Below are 18,867 nucleotides of genomic sequence, written 5' to 3' on the forward strand. Positions count from 1 at the left end.
AAAGGGAACCAGCATTTAGCGTAATGGCTATGTCGCTGGATTCCCACGTAGTCGACCGCGGTTTGCGTCCCGGACCCGGTGGCTTAGAACTCAACGCCGGGCGCGTGTGGTGCGCGCCCAAGATCCCGAGAGGAGAATGGAGGAGAAGGGATTGCAGCTTGATCATCCCCCTTGGGGGGTGGTTTCTCGCTTTCTGTCTCTCTGTCTTTTGTCTTTCTCTGTCTAGCGAGTGCATGTGCCCTATAGCGAAAAAAACCTCTCAAAAAAAAAAAAAAAAAAAAACTTCCCATGGTGTAAATAATGCTAGTAAACACATTTGCATTATCTTCTGCAGGATGTTTGCCTTATTAACAACAAGATGTCTCCAAATTAACAGTTTAAAATGATATGAAAATGTAATTAAAGCATAAATACATCTGGGCTTAGTAATGGTAGCAGACTTTAGCTGATGCTGCTTCTTGACAGTCTGAAATCACAAGGGGGACCTGGGTTTGAGTCCCAACTCAACTCTAAAAAGCCTGGTCGGTAATGTACACTGTCATCCCAGCTACTCAGGGGGAAGAGTTGGAGGATCCCAACATAGGAGACCCTGTCCTAAAAAAATGAGGAAAAATAAAAACTAAGAAAGTTAAGTATATCTAGTGCCGGGGTCCAGCCTCGGCGTGGGTGGGTTATCTCGACCAAGGCGGCGAAGGTGAACAGAAGGCAGAGGCCTCGATGCCTTTTCACGCACGTCCTATGCCGGACACCCCTCAAAGATCGCCCTCTGAGGAGTGACAACTGCTAGGAATTATCGTGCGTTTTTATTGAAAATGTGTTACATACAAGTAAATGGGAGAGGGGCTACGTGTTTCAATTATCAGCTCATAAAGTCTTTTAACAATAAAACATAGATTCTATTCAGGGGTGGATTAAAGGTGGGTCTAGTGCAGTTCCTATTCAGGGGTGGATTAAGGGTGGGTCTAGTGCAGTTCCTCAATTGTAGGTGGGTCTCCATGTAAGCAGAGATGATTATCAGCTGATGCGGCGTAGCAGCCATCTTGTGATTACTGGGAATGGTGCAGAGAAAAGAAAATCTCAAGAATAGATATTAGTTTTTATGGGTTTAATAAAGAATGATACTTATACAGTTTTGCAGGGATCTAAAACTTAATCTGAGGAATCCTAATATATTTATCTATTTCACTTGGAGAGGGCGGAGGTGTCCTGGGCCAGTTTTGCCCTAATCTTATTTTAGGTAAAGAAAGGATTAAGTTTACCTTAAATGTATTTTGAAGGGCCTTCCAAAGGTCAAGATTACTTCTGCCTAGAAAGAACTTCAGCCCACCCTCTATTGTGACCATGGAGATAAAGCATTGTAATTAATAGTAAGTGATCAGAGCAAAGGGGAGCGGTCGGGGGACTTCCTGGAAGATTTTATCGTACACTCAGGATGTATAGGAGAGCTATGTAATTCTTTTATAGTAGTATATTGGGGAGCCAGAGGGGGGTCGCTTCCCAGTAAGGCTGCCAGTTTCTGGAGCAAATAGCAAACAGCCTTGCTGACATGCTAACTGACCCAAGCTTTGTTCCAAGGTGTGGGGGGGCGCGCACAACAGTAGCCTTGCCAACGTGTTGATCAGACTGGAAGCGGAGCTCAAAGGTCGGGGGGCTCAGACAGATCCTGGGGACTAGCTGGGTTGGACTCCTCCAATCTAGTTTATCGAAAGACAGTTTTGAGTGCCACGATTTCTATGTTTTTGTAAAGTATTATTGTCTCCTACAGGATTAGAGAAAAAATGATTCAGAAAGACAGCTTGTCTATACTCAATATTGGAGAAACATTTCCTGCCCATTTCTTCTTCTCCAAGATGATCGCTCATGCTTTACCCTTTCAAAATGACTGCAAATCTCTTCTTAAAAAACACTACTTATTATCAAGGGTCCCCAAAATAAGATCTTGCCATTTTACTCTTTGATTGTTTTCTGACCCTTTAAATGAGCTTTTAATGATTGATTTCCTTTGAAAAATGTGGACATCTGTATCACCACAGCCATTTTCCCCGGAACTTCTAAAGGAAGTGAGTCTCCAAACATGCTCCTTCCTCAGTCTATTTGAATCCACTCCATTGTTTTCCTCTGGTGTCTTACCTAGATTGCATTGATTCATTTTTTGTATATTTCTACTTGTGTAACTTTCTCTTTTAAGTACCACTCTTTTGTGTTGTCTGCAGGCTTTTACATAAGCTTTTAGTACTACTGATCTACCCAAGAGCTCACTTGGAAGGGATGGCCTTAAAACTGTGTAGCCCTGACCCATGTCTTTAACTTTTTTTTAGAGGCTACAGGGGACATTGTTTCCATCTTTAACGTAATCACTATATTTTACTGCCATAGGCTTAGGGTAGGATAAGATTTGATTTCCATATCACATGCCCCTAATTTTTCCTCAGTAAAGGTTTATAAGCCAAATGTAAACTTCTGGGAAAACATTCTGAATAATCAGAAGACACGAAATTAGATATTTTCTTTAGAAATGAGCCTAAAAATATTTAGAGTAGCTATCTAAAGAATTGGAAGACAATCCTAGTGGATCTAGAAAGATAAACTTGATGTCTTTTTTTTTTAAAAGTTTTGATTTATTAATTTATTTCTTTCACAAGTAAAAGATACAGAGATAGAAAAGGAAGGAGGGAGAGAGAGCCTGCAATGGGGTTCTGATGTGATGACTCACGCCCTGCCTTCAGCTTGCCCAGAGTACACAGGGAGTTCCCTGGACCTGACCCAGGACCCTGCCCAGGTAGAACTACCCTAAAGAATGCCAGGCTTAAGCACTGCTCCAGCACCCAGCCCCTATCCTTCACGTCTTTCCTTTTCTCGTAGACATCTTGCTGGGTTAGAGGAGCTGCCTGCGCCTCTCCATCCAGGGCCCTGGAGGCACCTCTCACTGTGCTCTCAAACATTTTCTTTGCAGAAGATCAAAACTGCATATTTCAGAGTATTGAGAAAAAAGTTCTCTCACAATTTCATGCCTGGATTAATTTTTTTCCTCACTTGGGGAAATAAAAGGAAATATTATGGAGTCTTTAAATGTTAAAGCAATATAAAAAAAATCCATGGAGAAATTCTATATCAGCTGAAGAAAATCAGAGTGCAGGAGAAAGTCACCAACTCATATTAATCAAAGATGAGCTTTTACAACTAGTTTCCCGCTGAGTTGTGCAAGCCAATGCCTTGACACACTGGATTCAGTAAAGTCCTCTACATTGACAGTGTCAAAGATATGCTTTAGTCAAGGACAAATGACTAGAGTCAAGGACACATGACCATGACAGAAGAAACAACATAAATAGTATCTCTTTCCACATATGCACACAACGTGTCTTCCCAAAATGATGGAATTTAGTAAGCAAGGAATCTAAACCACTCATTCTATATTTGAGGGGCCAGTCGTAACCAGTTTTTTTTTTTTTTTAATCACAAAAGCAAATCCATACCTGATTTCCTCAAGATTCTAAGATCTAAAATGGTTAAAATAGAAGGTTTGTATTATATGTTTCAAAGCAAGCAGGCAAAAGATATTCCTGTTTCTGGCTCTATAAATTGTACTGAGAAAGCTACTATACCAAACAAAATTAATTGTGCCCCAACTCTTTCCTAGATACTAGTAAGAATGTCACTTGAATATATTGAGATAGTCCTCAAATCTCTGCACAACTTTTGTTGTCTCATATCTTGGGTTTATATAGTAAACAATTTATAGAGAGGATAACGGTGGTTGGGAGTGTTTGAACATTTGAAACAGGCAGGTGGCCTGTATATGGAGGCCAACTACCCATTATATGGCACTGCTCATTTCAATCTTCCAGATGGCATTTATCCCTTTATCTTTTCTTTTCATACATGACTAAAATGTAAATTACTTAGATCCGGCTTTTATTCTGTGGAACTCCATGTAACTTTATAATTGAAGTTCACAAAGTTAGAACTCAAATTATTCACGAGGTCATGTTATGTCATTTTAAAACTGCAATGTCTGGCCTAGAGGCGACCTCTGAAAAATGCAAAGGGATGCTTCACATTTTCTGTAAAAGTTAACATCACAATCTGCTTAGATGCCCTCTGTGAAACTCATGGACCCTTACACTCATGTTTTTTTTTCCTCTTAGGAAAAATTAAAACGGGCTCAGGATCCAATATAAGTTGTGTCTATTTATTTCCTAGTTCATTATTTTTGTCTTTTTTTTTTTAAACTGGATGCTACTAAGTAGGAAAAGCTGAAGATGTGGTAGCTAAATCTACTATCTCAGAGACATTTCTTTCTATTTCAAGATTATGCTGCATGTAAAGCTTAGAATTTATGATATTTATTAATTTCAGTGTATGCTTTTTTTCATTAAAAGTCCCGGGGGTTTGATTAGACATGAATAACTACCTTCTACATCTATTTTTTGTGCAACGGATAATTATTTGGGGGAAAGAAAACAAAAATACAAGAAAAGCAACAATTTTTGGTAAAGTCTATAATTTCCAAGCTTCTCTGTGGTTCTATGCCTATATTTACAATTTGAATGAAAGTAAATAAAAACTCATAATAAGGCTTTTGAAAATCTTTCAAGAGACAAAGCAACTTATAAACATTTAAATAGTGTTACATTGTTAAGTATACATGTTTCCCAATTAAAACTGCTTTCTGAGTACTGTAGACCTAGGTTCAAGCTTCTTCTCAGTAATTATGATCTGTGTATTTTTAAGCAAATGATTTAACCTTCCTAGACCTCATCCAGTTTTCCTATACATAACAGTTTCTATATCATACTGTGTGCAGATACAGTGAAAATTACTACTACTTGCAAATGTCTTATTCCAGTGTCAGGTATACAGTAAGTATTCAATAAAAGCTACAGTTCTTAATTGTCATGTATTCTTCCCTAGATTCATGAATCTGAGGTTTTATAAAATTCAGTCAGGATGAAAATGGGAGTCTCATGAAATCCTATAGCAATGTTCTTAGGAGTAATGTTTGAGAATGCTTTGAGTTCCTCCAGAGGCAAACAGGGTAAATTATAATCAACTGGTATTGTAAAAATAAAGAACTGATCTTTGAGAGACAAACTGGAGTTAGCTCAAAACAAGACTAAATGGAAAATACACTAGAGACTTGAAGCTGTTTGTCTTCTTGAAATTTGAATAAGAAAGGGCTCGAGCAGTAGTCTGGAGTTCTATATTTGATTTAGCCACTTTCTAGCAGAGTAAAATTGGGACAAAGGCTATAGTTTAAACCCGGTGTGTGGGAAAATTTCACTCACTCCCAAGTAAACCAAACCAAGTATGTTGTTAAATGGCTGTGGGTAATAATAAATGGTAGTCAACTTACTTGAAATTTGTCTGGCCATAGGAAGGCTCAGTGAATTAAATAGGTGATTCTAGTCTCTTGGTGTACTCTCTGAATTCTCAGAATCCCAAGATTTAAGGTAGATGGTGGAAATCCTATATAGTGTAGACCTACGGTGATCCTCCTGGGATGGTCTTGGTTCATGTTATTTGCCCCACCAATCATCAATAGCACGCAATTTATCTTTCCAAAGCTGCCTCCTTTGCATGGTAAATGATACAATTACCTTCCTTACAGAGGACTGTGAAGCTCTTAGATGCAGTATTAAGTCTGAGATCATGACTGAGTACCCTGCAAGACACAGATGACAGACCATTTTAAGACTCTAAAATTGTGGGGTCACCTGAGGTTGGATAAAAGAAAATTTTGATCTCAAGTCAGAGTGTTCTAAATCCAGAGAGTAGGAGTCAGCTCACATTCTCTTTGGAGAGACCCATGGCCCTGTGGGAGTAGTCCTTGATGGCTGGGCTGAATCATCAATTAGTCTTGGTAATTGCTAAGAAGGAGCAAAAACACTGTAGGTTTCAAAAAACATAAATACAGGAAACTCTTACTTGGAAACTGCATTGAGATTTAAGAAGGAGAAAAGTGAGGGATAAAGGAGGTGTTCAGAATTTCCTGGGATTTGTTCTATATTTGGATGGATTGATTACCAGTTGTTATGTTATGTTCACTGCTCTGTGTTGAGAGGAGTGCGTGTGTGCGTATCTGTGTGTTCACATGGTACAGAGTGACATTCAGTGCTGTGATGGCACAAAGATGAGGGAAGTAAAGGTAGGATTAAAGGGCAAACGGAGTCTGGCGCTCGTTCTTTTTCAGTCTTTCAGCCAGACGACTTCAGTGAATTTCATATACTGGATACACTCATTTTCCATGTCTTCCAGACTCCATGGAGCCCTCATTGCTAGCTGTTCTGGCCCTTCTCCATTGGTTCCTTCCACTGTGCCTCAGAGTTCTTGCTTCTAAGATTAACCAACTTACCTACATCCTCACTCTCTTCACTGAACTTTCCTTCTCCTTCTTCTTCTCCTTTTCTCCTCCTTTTCCTCCTTTTTCTTCTCCTTCTTTTCTCTCTGTTTTCTTTTTTTTTCCCCTCCCTCTCTTGAACACACATGTTCACATGTTTATCCTTAATAGACACCCGGTTCTCTCCAGATGACATCACATCCCCAGGAACTTTCACCATGGAGGCCACTCTTGCTTTTGTACTTCAAATAACTGAAGATCAGAAATCCCAGGTATTTTGTTTCTTCACCTTGAACTTAACCATGTTCCTTTGAACTCATATCACCCAACTTAGAGACTGTATCCCTTCTCACTTATTTAAAGACTCTCTTCACATTTATTAAAAAATTGGTACATTTTTTTCATTTTTTAAGAATGATTTTATTTAACTTTATCTATTCATTTATTTATTTTAATTTGATCAGAGAGGGACAATGAGAGAGAGAGAGAAGGAAAGTGAGGAAGCAAGCCACCAGGATTGGAACTCGAACCACAGTCGGCTGTGTGGGAGTCCAGTGCCTTTAACCACCACACCACCTGCCGGCCCAGTACCTTTCCTTTTAATTTCTAGCCTATAACCTGCTCTCATCCCTTAGTTATTTCAACGTTCTGCTGAATTATGCTTTAAAAATTCTGACACCTCAGGCTTCGCTTGAACAGAAAGTAAACGAGTTGCTTAACCTGCATCAACCACACACTTCCACTCTCTCAGCATAGACTGCACCCTTCCCTTGAACTGTCACTCCTCAGGGATAATAAGCTTAGACACTCATCCCTGACCAAAACATCTTACCCTTCCAGCCTTTTCACTGCTCTGTTCCTAGAACATTAGTTGATCAACTATCTTACATATCTGACATTTCTACTTGTACCATTTACTCCATTCTTTTTGTTTTTCCCTCTAAAATGCAAATTCAGAATACTATCAGTTCAACCAGCCTCCGACTCACTCCTTATGTCAGAGAACCGAAATAGAATCTGCACGTTTGTGAGTATGTCTATCTTAACATTCATTCAGAAGCAAAGCAAGTAGCCAAAGATGTACCAGATCCAAAATTCACTCCTCCCCTTTTAAGTTTATTTATGTGTTTTTAAGAGAGAGAGAGAAACAACCACCCTTACAGGGTCTTCATGCTAAATCTCTTCCGAGTCTCCACTGGCTAAGATGAAAGATAACCATGTACCCAGTATATTCAGGGAGACTCTGGAATGCAAAATCAGACTTGTCCCACATGGGCCCAGTTGTGTTGCCACTGCCCACTGTACAGTCTCCCAAATTTCTTCTATGACCCAATTTCCATAAACCTCCAGAGTGGTGACCTATGGTGGTGCTTGAAGTCCTCAGTCATTGGTTTGTCAGAGGACTTCCAAAAATCCCCCCAAAATAAACACAACTAAACATTCCAACAATCAATGAATTTTTGTGCTGAAATATAATCTGCTGGTATTGGAGAGTTAAAGAACTGATATTAGAGAGGCAAACTGGAGGTAGTTCAAAACAAGAAGACAAAAATAAATACACTAGAGCCTTGACAATGTTCCTGAGATGGATGTAAGAAGGGGCCAACATAGTCGTCCAGAGTTCTGGATTTGATATAGTTGTGTTCTGGTGCAGAGTTGGGAAAAGAGCTTTTAATGACTTCAGTGTGTACGTAGGTCCCATTTGGAGATATATATATATATTGGTAATGATCTAAGTCACTTTGTTCTCTAGTTATATTTTGGAAGAACACTCATCTATGTAATTTCTAGGGCTATCATGATCAATGGACCATGATTGAGGTATGTGCATGATAAAACTCTCTGATTGTCATGGCATTTCTTTGGCTTATTATTTTACTTTTGGGGTTAAATGGTTAAATGCTTGTATTAAGTACTCATCCCTACAAAAAAAGAAAAAGAGATAGAGAGAGAACCAATTGAAATGAAGTGCTACACAAGATTGATACCACAGAACTGGTTTCATGGAAGCTGATGTTGCTGCACTAAGATGCTTCTTAAAGTATTAGAGAAGAGTGTCTTCTGAGACCTTGCAGGGCATGGTTAACGTGTTTCCCATGGTAAATACACACAGCGGTTCTATCTTCTTGCATCTTTGAATATCTTCTTCAGGTTATACTAAAGAAGTTTATCGATTTGACCTCCTTGAATATAAGCCATTTTAAAACCCAACTTTCAGTTGCCTAACCAAGTGAACTTACAAAACCACTCTCAATTTTTTTTCTTTTTTTCCTTTTTTCTAGAGAGTACATGTATGTGCCAGAGAGAGAAAAGGAGTGGGGGAAGTACCTTTTATAGGGAATGGTTACACCACAATCCCTTCTCCTTCATTTCTCTCTTCTCTTGGGATTAGGGGCATACATACATTACTGAGACCAGCGTGTTTCTTAAGCCATGGGTTCAGGACTCAAACTATGTGGTCAGCTATAAGGGATCTGGCTTCTTTACCCCCAGGCCTTAGAGCTGGTCTCGAGTCCCTCTCAACTTCTAATGTTACTATATGAAATTCTGACCTCATTTACTTAACTATTTTGAGAAATTAGTAAAAACATAAAAAAATTAATTATCTCTTTATGATTATTATAGAGAAAACTTTAGCACATGAGGAATAGAAGAGAACTTTCTTAATATAATAAATACAACTATTAAACACAAACATCAAATATATTTTTCATAGCAGATTTAATATTTAAAATATCATGTTCAATGTTAACACATATTTGAATTTGGAACTTAGACAAAGCTGTCCACAGTCTTCACCATCATGAAACATTTTACTAGAGGTGCTAGCTAACACATTAAATTAAGAGAAATAAATAAAATACAAAATAAAGGAGTTAAAATAAAAATGTCAATATTTACAGGTGATATGACTAAATATGTGAGGAAAAACCCTATAGACACTTAGAATTTATAAGTAAATTTTGAAAAATTGTTGACATGAGGTTAATATATCAAATAATTATATTTCTGTATCTTAGCAACAAAGGATCACTGTGAAAATTGTTTTTAGGTCTGGCTTCATGGCCTAGTAGTTAAGGCAGCTGGATCCTACAAGGCAAACTCTATACTCTGGGTCCTGGATCTGGCAGTCTGAGAAATTTGTCGAGTGTGTGTGTGAGTGTGTGTGTGTGTGTTAGTGCTTGCCCAAAGTCCTGACAGGATGGAGAAATGGAGGATAAGGGATTGTGAGGGTCATTCTCCACAGGGAGATGCTTTCTCCCTTTCCCTCTCTCTCTTTCTCTCTGTCTTTCTGTCTCTGCCTGGATTGTTGCCATGTCCTTCCTCTGGCACAATAAGAAAACAATGTATGGCATTCCCTTTTGAAAAATCAATGTAATACACTGTAAAGTTATATGTAATCCAATGTAATATAAAGAAGATAATGATGATAATAAAAAATAAAAAAGAAAAAAGTACAATTTAAAATAGAATAAAAATTTTTAAATATTATTGAGTAAATCTAATTAAAATGTGCAGATTATCTATCCAGAAAACTACAAACATGATGGAAAAAGTAAAAGAATATCTAAATAAACTGAAAGGATTCCCATTTTATTGACTAGAAGACAAATGCATGCATTTTTTTCCAATCCATTCAAAAATCTCAAGTGGTTATGTATGTATGGTAACTGGCACACTATTCTAAATTTACTGTAGGAAATTTTAAGGTAAGGAATCACAAAGTTTTTTTATTTAATTGCCACAGGTGCATGTGCTTAACAGAAAGATAGAGCCAGAGAGACAGAGAGAAGAAAGGACCCCTCATGGGCATGGCCACTCTACAATCTCTTCTCCTCCATTTACCCATCCTGTCTAGATTTTGGCATGTGCACACATGTGCCTAGAGTGTTCATCAAGCCACAGGACCAGAATTTGAACTGCAGTCAGTCGTGTGGGATCTGGATTTCTTAACCATTACAATTTGAGGCCAGTCATACTCCACCACCCCCCTCTTTATTTTAGAGGAGAGATACTATTTTAGTTCCTTTGGGCTGCTGCAACCAAAACATAGGCTGTGTGGATTATCAACAATGTAAATGTGTTTCCTACAGTTCTGGAGGTTAGTAAGTCCAAGGCCAAGGTGCCGACAGATTTGGTGTCTGGTAAGGATTCACTTTCTGGTTGTTACAGATGTTCATTTTCCCACAGTGTTCTAAAGAACATGGAGGAAGGGTAAGGGGGTTCTATTGGATCTTTTTAGTAAGTACATCAATTTCATTTATGAGGTTACCACCTTGAAATTTTAGGTATCTCTCAAAGACTCCATTCCAAATATGACCATATTGGGGATTAAATTGCAACATATACATTTGAGGAGGACACACATTTTTGGTCTACACCAGTTAGATATACTTGGTTTACTAGTTTTCGAGACTTACTGTAAAGAATTGCTGTCCTGAAATCCCAGAGAAAGAAGGAGCATGAGGCAGGTCTAAGCCAAGGCACTTGGCTTGAGTTTATCAGGAAGGGACTCCTGTGCAGTTTGCTCTCCAGCCCTCAATAACCAATATCTGGTTGCTGCAATCCCAGAGAAAGAAGGGCCAACAGGAAGGCCCAAAGCAAGTCACTCAGCTTGAGTTCATATTCAGGGACCCTCACTACCTGTCAGGGCAACCTCCTTCCACATTGGGAGCAGTTAGGTTTAAGGGTACAAGTACCAAACCCCTGAAAATAGGAGGTGTAGAGGGATTCTTTCCCCATAACTCCCTTAGCAGTAAAAGGAGAAAAATTCACCTCTGAATACCTAAACTCCTACTGTGAATTTCACTTTCTCTCTTATAGTAGATAAAGAAAATTGGCTCAGAGCTCACACATATAGAGAATTGCAGAAACACACAGCTACAGAAATGTAATCCAAAGAAGTAGGGATAAGTGAATATACCACCAGAAGATTAGATCAAAGCAAAGCCTGAAAAAATAAGAGACAATCAGGAAGTACCTCCCCCTCAAAGATCATCACTCCTCACCAACAATGGATAAAATATGAGATTGTGGAGGTGTCAGAAAAAGAATTCAGAATATTCATTGTAACAATACTCAACAAGATGCAAGAAAAAACTTAGGACCAATGACATCAAATGAGAACATTCTTTCATGACATAAGGGAAAAACTCTATAAAGAGACAGACACACTGAAAAAGAATCAAACAAAATTTCTGTGTATAAAAATTACATTGCAGGAAATCAAACTCTCTCTTGAAATTATCAACAACAGATAATATCATGCAGAAGAAATGATCTCTGACCTTGATTTGGCCAAAGATACTGAAAAGAATAGAAAAATAATCATTAAACATGAGGACAGGGACCAGCAGATAGCATTTCTGGATTCCCACATAGTTGACTGTGGTTCAAATCCTGTACTTAGTGGCTTAAAATTCATGGCAGGTGTGTGGGTTTGTGTGCCCAAAATCCCAAGAGGAGAATGGAGAAGGGTCTGTGGCATGGCTATTCTACCTGGAGGGTGGTGATTTCTTGCTTTCTGTCTCTCTGTCTCTCTGTGTCTCTCTGGCAAGCACACATACCCTGTAGCAAAAAAATCTCTCAAAAAAATGAAGATAATAATGGGAAATTCTAGACATCTTTAAACAGTCAAATAGCTGCATAATAGGTATTCCAGAAGGTGAAGAGGCAGGTAAAAGCATACAAAACATCTTTCATAATGTATTAATTGAAAATTTTCTGAGAGAAGTGAGGCATGCAGACATCCAAATCCAGGATTTAAAAAAGACTAAGATTTGTCAAACAAAGGACACCAAATAGATATAACACAAGAAGATTGAAAGCACATCAAAGTCAAAATGGTGAAAATCAAAGACAAAGACAAAATTCTAAAAAATGACAAGAGGAAAACACCAAATTCCTTGCAATGTTTACCCCATTAGATTAACATTAGCTCTCTCAGCTGAAGCTAGGCAGGCAAAGAAAGAATGGAAAGACATATTTAAATCCGTAAAATCAAATTCAGCTAAAAGTAGTATACCCAGCAAGATTACCCTTCAAGTGGAAAGGAGAAATGAAATTATTGCCAGATAAATAAATGCTGAAAGAATTCACCAAAAGAAAACCAGATCTTCAGGAAATACTTAAGGGATTACTATACCAAGAAAACTAAAGAAAGGCAAATAGAAGTAAGAGAACACAAAGCAACCAGGAAAAGATGCATAAATACACACACATGGATAATAGCATCGAATGCCAGGGCTAAATATAAATTCAACAATTTTATACACAAGCAGGTTGAAATACAAATTTCCCACCAATTAATTGATACATCATCGTCTCCACAGGCTTCAATTTATATATTTATTAAAATGATTACTCATGATATAAAACTAGATAATTGAGGAAAAGTTCAAAATATGACAGCTGGATCTTTCTTTGGAATGAATTCAAAAAAGTACACTAAAATCAACAACTTTGTAAAGCCTATAAATCACCATATCTCTGGCTTTACCATTCCTTCACTTTTGAACATCTCTTCAATTTTGCTTTATCTTTGCCTTTTCAAGGACTTATTTATGTACAGTAGAGTAGTATGGTCTTACAAGAACTCAGTGTGTGAGTTAAAGTATTCTTTTTCTCTCTAATTAACTCGTGTTATATAAAATTTTGCCTCTCTCTCTCTCTCTCGCTGTCTGTCTCTGGTCAAATTAAAATAACAATAATAATAAAATTACATAAACAATTCTCTAAAAAATGAGTAGTTAATTTTTTAAGCACTTATTTATTTATCCATTATTTGTTGTGATTTTCAAGCTGTCAGGTCCTGGACTCAAACGGCGTTCAGCCATGTGGGACTCTATCTAGCACCTTTACCACCGTGCCACCTACTGGCCTCATTAGAATAGCTAAATTAAAAAAAATTGAGATTTGTAAGTGTTTTCACCTGTATGTGGACAATATAGAAAAGCTTAGGCAATCTGGTGGGAGTACTATAAAATTAGTACTAGCTTTGGAGCACAGACATATTAACTCAGTATTAATTGTACTTATACTCAATTTCCATTTCTAAGAATATATGCAATAGGAATTTGCACAGATGTACACTAAGAAACTTGTGTAAGAATATAATAGAGGCCAGCAGATGGCATAGTGGTTATGTTGCTAGACTCTCACATGGTCTACTGCAATTTGACTCCTGGTTTTGGTGGCTTGAAACTCATGCTGGGCACATGTGCATGAGAGTCCAAGACCCCATAAAGAGAATGAAGAAGGGCTTGTGCATGGCCATCCCCCCCAGGCTGGTGATTTCTCACTTTCCCTATCACTGTCTCTCTCTGGTGAACATATATGCACCCTATGGCAAACACATCTAGAAAAAAAAGAATATAATAATAATCACCTCAATAAGTCATCCAATTACCTTAATAACTCAAAAAGAAAAAAAAAACAGGAAATAAACTTGATGTCTATCTTCAGTAGACTAGGTAGCTAAGTTGTGGTACGATGAATTATCATACATGAAAGAAAATGAACAAATACAGCTATAGACAATAAGATTGATACATCTCATAAACATACTGAGTACTGAAGTCGAAGGCAGAAGAAGACCTATTGTATGGTACTATTTGTTAAAATTAAAAAGCAACAGTAATTGGTATTGGAAAAAGGAAAGGAGTGTTGTGTAGGGAGAGACTTAAATGGGGGGCTGGTGGCATTCTATTCCTTCTATGGAAACTGGTTATACAGGTGTTCTCTGTGTGGTAGTTTATTCATCTGGACAATTATGTTTTCTTTAATAAAAAGTCAGTTATCCAGAAAGTCAAAACATTGCCATTAAATTGACATTAAACATTCATTCTTCCAGTCTCTAATGGAACCTCATTGGTGACTGTAATTCTAGCATTTTCATAGTAATAGTAATGAATCTATTTTCCTTTTTTTTTTTTTTTTGGAGAGGTTTTTGCTATAGGGCGCGTGCGCTCACCAGACAGACAGAGAGAGACAGAGAGATAGAAAGCAGGAAATCACCCCCCAGGGGGGATGGCCACGCCGCAATCCCTTCTCCTCCATTCTCCTCTCGGGATCTTGGGCACGCACGCACACGCGCCCGGCGTGAGTTTAAGCCACCGGGTCCGGGACTCGAACCGCGGTCGACTACGTGGGAGTCCAGCGACATAGCCATTACGCTAACTGCTGGTCCCATGAATCTATTTTCCTATGTTGTTTACTACACATCCTCCATCTGTTATTTCAGAATTTTTTGTTTTTTAATAGATTTTTGCTTAGGGCGCGTGTGCTCTCTGAAGAGACAGAAAGTGAGAAATCACCTTCCGGGGGCCACATTGCTATCCCTTCTTCACAATTCTCCTCTCAGGATCTTGGGAACGCACGCATACATGCCTGGCATGAGTTTTAAGTCATCAGGTCCAGGACTCAAACTGAGGTTGACTATGTGGGAGTCCAGTGATGCAACCATTATGACATCTGCTGGTCCCTAGTATTTCAAACCTTTGCCAGATACCTTAAAACTTTAACCTGTGGGGCTGTCATGTGGTGTGGTGATTGGAGATGCTGGACTCCCACATGGCCAACCACAGTTCAAATCCTGGACCTGGCAGTTTGCTTTTTCACTTTCACTCACTCTTTCTCTCTTTCACTCCCTCTTTCTCTCTTTCTCTCTGTCCCAATCTAGTGAAATTAAAGTAAATAAATAAATAAATGAATAAGTAAAGTTAAATAAAATAGTTATTAAATTTTTTTTTTCAGCAGCCTCAAGAACTCTTTATTTTTATTTCTTTTTATTTTCTAGAGTGCATTTGTGCTCACTGGAGGCAGAGAGAGAGAGAAGAAGAGTGAGAAAGCGGTCCCCACAGTGACGGCCATTCTGCAATCCCTTATCTTTCGTCTCTCCTTTCTTTCAGCCTTTTGGACATGTATTCAAGCGACTGGGTTCATGGTTCAAACTTAGTAGGCCATGTGGGGTCCAGCTCTCTTGATCCCCAAGCATGGACTGGCCAGAGTTCACTTTCAAACAACCTCTGTTGCCATTCTAAATATTAAATGAACACTATCAGAGGAAACCTTCATCCTACTTCTCTTACCAAATATACTAATAACTGCAGGGTTGAAGTTATTTAGAGAAGATAGATTTATTAGCAAAAATTAAATTCTGCTCATAGTGATAAAGCTTCTCAAATAATCATACCATAAGCAAAATTAAAGTGTATTTAGCCATCACATAAACAGTATCCCATGGTCAGTGATTCAGGGCTCTTTTAAAACTCTGCTCTTGGAAACATCAAAGAAGCCTGTCTTCATCATTCAATATGGCCGTATCTACACTCCAACTGTGGAACAGGAGACAGAGAAGGACAAAGGAAACACATGAACAGGAGCCAAGGACTCACAAAAGACAAGCACATAACTATAGGTCTAGTTTTATGTTTTTTTTTTTTTTTGCATTAACTGAGGACAGAGACAAGAGTGAGAGAAAGCACCCCACAATGGGACATGGTCATGCCCTAATCCCTCCATTTCTCTATCTAGTCAGAATTTGGGGCACACATACACACACCCAGTGTATTTTTCATGCTCCTGGAACTGGGATTCAAGCCACATAGTTGGCTATGTGGGATCCAGTTTCCTTAACCACTAGGCCAATGGGCCAGTCAGTTTTTTTGATTTCTTACAGTACCTTCTACTCGGACTCTATTGGTGTCACATCATTCTCCCAGCCTGTCCAGTAAACCAAATTTAGAACAGTTCGAAGATATCTCTCTCTCCCACTTATAATGAGTACTATTTGTAAAAATTTCTTTAAATTGCAACCAACTTCAATGCAAGCAACTCATCCATTTCAGCATTGTCCTGTTTAACTGAATGAGAAAATAAGCACTTGTAGAGTATCTATTAGTATGTAAGCATGTGAGTATTCCTATTCAATAACTAATCCAGTATAATCTGAATTGAGCTGACAAAAATTCATCAAAACTTGTTTCACCAAAGTGACTAAGAACTGCCTTGCAAAACCAACAAACCAACAGACATTGATCATTCCTGATCTAATTTGACTTTGCCCCATAATTTAACTTTGACAGCTACCTCATGCTTCCCAAACCATCACGTCTTTTTGTTCCTGAAGATCATATTCTCCTAATCATTTTCTCTCCTATTTCCTCAGTTAACCTAAGTATCTTTCTGTCAATGTCCTTTTCCCTACTCTCTATTCAATATTACAGATACTACTAAGAACTCTGTTCTATGCCACCTTCTTTTCATTCTTCATACAAGTCTTAACAACCTTAGGTACTTAAATTTCAAATTAAATTATTTATAACTCCCACACCTATGTCTTTAACTAATGCATTTTATTTTTAAAAAAGTTTCTTTTATGAGAGTAAGAGACAGAGAGAGACAGAAAGAAAAAGAAAGAGATAGATAAACACCCTTAACAGGGTCTTGTGCAACTGTCTTCACCCCATGTCTCCCAGCCAGCAAGGGTCAAGGTGTGTGTGTCCAGTGTGTGGACTAAGGAATCAAACCCATAATCTCTTGTATAGATCTAGCATGCTTGGGAAGCACATTACCGCTGTACCACCAACCTGGCCCTATTTGTATTATTGTACTTTCTAATTTACTATAATAGGCTTTATTGGTTTTATAATTAAATGCATATATACATATTTGTTTGGAAACAAAATGCACATATCTGTGCAAAAAAATCCTAGCGATAAAGAATTTTTTTTTTTTTACAAAACTATGTGTTACAAATGGACTTAAAGTAAAAAATAAAATGTGAATAACCATGAAGGAAATGCTTACATATCAGTAATGACTAACTAGTTACACCCTTTGCTTCTCTCCCACTCTCCCTTTTGTAGATACCTCACCATGGTAGTTGTAACTCTGTTATTAAAATGTCAAGAGTCAGAGAATTTCTATTGCAGAGAAAACACTAAAAAACACCCAAATCATTTTCCCAAAGCTAAGCTAACTTTTTTTCTTGTTATAAGGTGCATGGGCTCACCAGAGAGAGAGAGATAGAGATAGAGATAGAGATAGAAATAGAGATAGAGAGAGAGAGAGAGAGAGAGAGAGAGAGAAGTCACCTCCTGGGGTGATGCCCACACCACAATCTTCTCTCCTTCATTTGCCTCTCGGGATCTTGGGAACTTATGCATGTATGTCCAGCATGATTTTCAAGCCACTGGGTCTGGGATTTGAACTGCACAGTTGGCCATGTGAGAATCTATTGCCTTAACCTCCATGCCACCTGTGGGCCCCAAGCTAAACTAAATCTTATATCACTCTAATCTTAATTACATAATAAATTATTACAATTTCATTATAAGAACCGCCCCCAGTGGGGCACGGTCACACTCAGTCCCTTCTATCACTCCATCTTGTTGGGATCTTTCAGCACACATACACACACACCAGCCCGCATGTTTGTCAAGCTGTCAGAGGCCATATTCGAACTGCACAGTTGGCCACGTGAGATCTGACTCCCATAATCACTAAGCTATCAGGCCAGCCCTGTACAAGCATTGTATACTTTATCGGGTGGTCAGAAAAAGTTACAATGCATTTTTGCATAGAAAATCATAGAAAAATACATCATGACTTTTCCAATGACCCAATATTTTTCAATTAAGGTATGGTTTAAGGGAGATGTTTAAACTTCACACGAGCTTGTCTTGCAGATGCTATGAAATAATATCTGCTTCATCATCGATATGTTGGTGTTAAACAATAAGAAAAGCACATCTGAGCCATGTCTCTTATTAAACTGCATAAGGTAATGTGATATGAATATAACAAAACCCTCAGATGATCTCTCTAAAATAGATCTTTCTGTCAGCAGCCACTCACTGTTTTACTTGGTAGTGGCAGCGAATTGAATTGGAAGGGGGATCAAGTAACTTTTTGAGGTTCAGAGGGGCTTGTACAATTAAAGTGTTGCAGGCCCCGCTTACCCCGAATTGTTGTAAAGTTCTTGCTCTACTTGGGGAGTTTTAAAGTACACATTCGTGATAGACCGTAATAAGGAAGGAACTAACCTTGTAATTCATAAAGGATCACTAAAATAAAACAAATTCTAAACAACTAAAAAGTAGGTAAAATAAATAATAATCCAAAAGACGGCATGAAAGACACAAGAAGAGAACACAGAATAAGCAGAATAATTAGAAAGTAAACAGATGTACAAGCAGGCAATGCAGTGGTTAAGGTGCCGGACTACCACGTGGCTGATCACAGTTCCAGTCTTGGACGTGGTGGCTTGAAAATCATGTTGGATACATATGTGTTCATGTCCAAAATCCTGAGAAAGAGCACAAAGGAGAAGGAATTGCAGAGTGACCATACCCCATGGAGGGACGGTGTGATGTTTTACTTTCCTTCTCACAGTCTCTTTCTGTCTCTTTCTGGCAAGTGCACACACCTTATGGCAAAAGATCGTAAAAAAAAAAAAAAGAGAAAGTGAATAGAAAGATAATAGACTAAAAATTAATTATTTCAATAACTGTATTAATGTTAAA

Source organism: Tupaia chinensis, unplaced genomic scaffold (genome assembly GCF_000334495.1).
Source record: "Tupaia chinensis unplaced genomic scaffold, TupChi_1.0 Scaffold000249_1, whole genome shotgun sequence".
Classification (NCBI taxonomy): Eukaryota; Metazoa; Chordata; class Mammalia; order Scandentia; family Tupaiidae; genus Tupaia; species Tupaia belangeri.